At 38.2% G+C, this 4,500-nt stretch overlaps 1 protein-coding gene across 3 annotated transcripts in view; it reads right to left on the bottom strand.

The window, feature by feature from the left end:
* The window catches only part of APC (APC regulator of WNT signaling pathway), a 2,693,590-nt gene extending 2,689,401 nt beyond the window's left edge, over positions 1-4,189 (bottom strand). For all 3 annotated transcript variants that reach the window (XM_044064201.1, XM_044064200.1, XM_044064205.1), the window contains exon 1: positions 3,842-4,189. The gene's annotated coding sequence lies outside the window, so the exon portion shown is untranslated. The remainder of the gene's footprint in view (positions 1-3,841) is intronic.
* Between the last annotated feature and the right edge of the window lie 311 nt (positions 4,190-4,500).

Here is a 4,500-nt window from a genome sequence, read left to right as displayed (position 1 = left end):
TGGGCTACATGATCAAAGAGCTCCTGTACGTCTTTTTTCATGTAGTCCAGGAAGATACGTCTCGGGTCATTCACACCAGCATGGACAATGACGGAGTCATACTTGTACTTGCTTTGGAGTGACCCGAGTGCTTGTGTTATGCGGCGGATCCTGGCACCCGAAAGGCAGCTTACAGTGACCTTCTCCTTGTTCAGCCTGGTGAGTGGGACGTCAGTGTGTCTGACAACAGAGTCACCTATTACAAGTGTATTAGGTGTGTTGTTTAGCCTTAAGCGCTGTGAGTGTGTGGCACACTGACTTTATGAGCTATGTGCTACATGGATATTGTTTCGTGGTAGGTGTCGCTTGGATGTCTGCTTTGGAGGTTTCTGCTCCTTAGGCAGATTTTTATTTAGAGCCTCCGAGTATGTTTGTATGTGTTTGGTTTGCTGATGCGATATGTCTATGTGAGACTGGATTTGTGGTGTGTGTGGTTACCTTCTCCTCCTGACAGGCGGTGCCAGTACTGGGTTGAGAGAGCTTAGCTTCCAGTTTGGCTATATAGTTGCATCTCCAGATCTATTCAATGAAGATGGACATAAAAAGATATGGAGCACTAAACAGCCAGAGAAAAATACAGGAAAATGTAATGGCAAAAAATGACAGGACCACCTCAGGGTTTTGAAATGATGAGGTACTCAATAGAGGGACTCTGCACCTTGCCACCCATGTTGCTAAGAGGAAATATGTTTCTTCCCAAACAAGTTAGAAAAAAAAAATTTACATATCACTTCAGCTTCACTGTACTGTTGTTGCTAATTCTGTACTTACAGATTTATTGTGCAACAATCCGAGTAACTACATAGTTGTCTGTAAATAAAGGTTACATTAACCTTACCAAACAAGAAAGCCAAGTGTATGCAACCAAATCAAACATCCTGAGTAAAAGAATTATATGTCATACTAAATGTACACAGCTGTCAAAAAGATGGAATTTACAGACTACAGCATTTAAGTATGAAACAAAAGCATGTACACCCAAGAAGTCCTCTTTACCCCCACCATATTCTCTTCCCAATATGAGTCCTTACGTTTTTTTAAGACACAGTAGTTTAGTGCTTCTGTCCAACAGGTAGGGAAGAGTGTTTTTGTATGAATGGCACTGTGGTACATTATCTGTGACGAGCAAAAAAAAAAAAAAAGAAAGAAATTTACCTACACGATAAGCTTCCAACTATTCTTCAGCAACATTTCTGCAAAAGCGAATGAAATACCAGACAAGATTATTTTGCTTGATATTTCATGACCAAAATTAAGAAAGGAAAGAGCCACAGGAGACTGATGATGAGAGCTCTTACTTGTGATACTGTCATCTGCTAAACTGCATGACAGTAAGACTGGTTGTCAGCACATGCAACTTCGCAGGAGAGTACTGCAGTTCAGCACCTATACAAAAAGTGTGCACTGGCAGTCACTTAAATGCATAACAAACTATCAAACTTACAACCTACAAGAAACTTTATAAGAAAATAGTGAAAAAGGGTGATTGGTGTGTTTTAATATAAACATTGTTAATCCAGATTTCAGTAGTGCCAACTTGACTTACATTCCAATAGGGCTGTCAGTTAAGAGTGGTAGATTTATATATAAAAAATATAGAAAAATAAATTTTTCTTTTTTCGTAGACTAAAAAATTTTAAAAGGTTTACGCAAAAATATCTGAAACTCTAATCTTGGCCATTATCAGGGGGGTGGGGAGGCAACCCCCCCCCCCCCATGGTTATTAAGCCATCTTATTAAAAATTTTAAATGATCAATTACATTTACTAATTATAATGTCTGCCATGACACACCGGGGGCTTGCTACTACACATCCTGGTGTGTCGTAACAAACAACTGCCTGAAAAAAAAAAAAAAAAAAAGTACCATTCCAAAAAGGGCAGCAGCTAGTCCTTAATAAACCCTGCATCAATGACCAGGCACTAACTACACAAAAATTCAACAACCACTGAAGAAAGGCATACTTCTCAAAGCGCCCCAAAATAAGCATCAAGTAAGGCAAAAACTAAACTGACCAATAGGCAAGTATTATAATAATGCACCAAAAACGGTAAAGCTAAACATAATTAAAAACTGAAGCCCTATTGCAGGACTCAAAGTCAAATCATAACCAGCAAGAAAATCACTGGGTATCCAGAATGGTAGAAGCATACCCGTATAAACTACCTGCACATGCACAAAAGTGCCTCAACATAGCAGGTAATGTACGCATAAGTCACTGTAGAAGCAAAGTTACTGAATGCAAAGCATCTACCCAACTTCCATAGCTCTCAAGCTATCCATATGTTGTGAAAGTACTTTATCTGCAAACTTCTCTAATCAGAAAACAGCACACAAGCAAACATCTGCAATTCAAGTGTTAAGGTAGACAACAGGATCTTCTTAACCCTGAACTGTCAGATGTAGAGTGACCCTGATCCACAGGCCAAGCAAGGTACACCTGACCAAAGTAAACAATGAAGTAAACAGGTACCAGCAAACAGGATCATGTCAATTTCTGTTCAGCTAAAACAATGCCTGCCCCCAAGAAACAAGTTTTACATAAGACCACACCCACATAAGTGACTGCTCAGTCTAAGCTCAATGATTTCATCTTTCAAATTCTAGTTTGGCAAGGTACTGGGATAAAAATTAAGGGCATTTCTGTGACTATATAAAATAAGTCACTCGATTCTACACAAATATTTCTAATCAGAAATTGTGCAAGTCTGAGAATACAATAATACCTAGACGTGTTAAAAATATATTTCAGACGTTCTGTTGGGATTCTAATACGTAGCATTGTACTGTCTGGTTACCTTAAATAGTAAGGGCATCCTGTAACCTACCAGAATTAAACAAATATAGTACATATATCAAACACGTTGATTTAAAATGCTTTTGTGGAGTGTCAACTTCTCAAACTAAATAATTCTGAATTCCATATTAGTATATGGCAAACTAAACTGCATAGTGCTTCCACGTGTTACTTCAAAACAAGACACAGTGACTGTCACACTATTTTGACCACCGTAGCTACTAACCAAGCACAGCTAACTGTAAAAACACAGTACACCGCAAGAGTGACTGTTAATCACAGGAACAATGCACGACTGAAATTCGGGTTTTGGATAAAACAAACAATACAATACCCTTTATCTAAGAAATCAGAAAGCACGAACGGATAACTAACAAACTGTAGGAGAATCACTCAGCACAAGGGTCCTACTTCAACACAGTTGAATTGCACATTAAATCTCCACTTTGAAAACGTTTCAGAAATGTTAAACAGCTGTGCGTTATTTTAAAAGAAAACTGCATTTCAGCAGTCTTCATTTTTTTTAATTTAGCCAAAAGCTTATGGAATTCTTGAAACTTCGCGATCAATAATAAAACCAAGGAAACATACAAGTGTGAACTGGCAGCGCATAATTACTCCGATAAACACACGCTGACGTCTCATTTGTTCCGACTAGTTCAATATACAAAGTAAATACAACTATAAAGGTTGCAGTGAAATTTAAAGAAAAATAGAAAACAGCAGTAACCCTTAAGCACACAGCAAAATACGCATATACTAGATGATTCGAAAAGGCACAGAAACTACAAGCCAAACTAAACCAGTGAGAAGTGCAAGTTTACAAAATCATATAAGTTTATTTTTCAAACCTAATGCTGAAGAAATAAATGGTAAAGACAGGAATCGGACTGAAAAAAAGACAGTAAAAACAGCTAAAGGAAAACGTGATGAATGCAAGAGCACTGCACTTTAAACAAAGTCAGATCATATAAAATATTGACAAAACAACAAAGTTAATCTTACACTCTTGGAAACGATGTAAAGCAGACACAGACTCAAGTCTGCTATCAAACAAGCACAGTTTCGTTCCTTAAGCCATATTTTTCCCAATGGATCACGTACTTTACTTCACTTTACATGTTCGGAGATGGCAACTACAGGGCTACTTCATTTCTACAATCCCCATTACAAAAGAATGAATGCTAAGTACAAATGTCATGCAGTTAACGAAACTGCCCAACAGCACAACATGCAGAACACTATATCCGTTCACCTCCCGGTACCAAAAAGGCTAAACTGATGAGTAGATATAACGAACCAAATGGGGAGCCACTTTTCCAGTACATGTTCTGTCAGGACTGGAAGTAGCTAACTGGACCGGAAGTGCTGCTGGTAAATGGTCGGCTGCTATGTGTGTGCCTTATAAATCAATCCTCCTGCAAAAACATTGCAGGATAAGATCGGTTATAAGAATAATAAATTTAGTGCTTCTAAGCGATTGTTATAGGGTTTATTAAGAAGTAACCAAAATGTATGTCCGTGATTTGTGTTTGCTGATCGATAGTTGTATAGACTACTGCGGTGCCTGTAGCTGACATTTTAAATGCCGTTCCTGAAGTCAGCAGCAACAAGCCTATCTGATTGTGAAATTATTGTTAAGTTTCAGCCATAGCCCGTTCCTT

The sequence above is a fragment of the Protopterus annectens genome, chromosome 2.part2, assembly GCF_019279795.1.
Source record: "Protopterus annectens isolate FY-2018-M chromosome 2.part2, PAN1.0, whole genome shotgun sequence".
In the NCBI taxonomy this organism is placed as follows: Eukaryota; Metazoa; Chordata; order Ceratodontiformes; family Protopteridae; genus Protopterus; species Protopterus annectens.
Note: the sequence above shows the minus strand (reverse complement) of the source record. Positions and strands in the feature narration are given on the sequence as shown.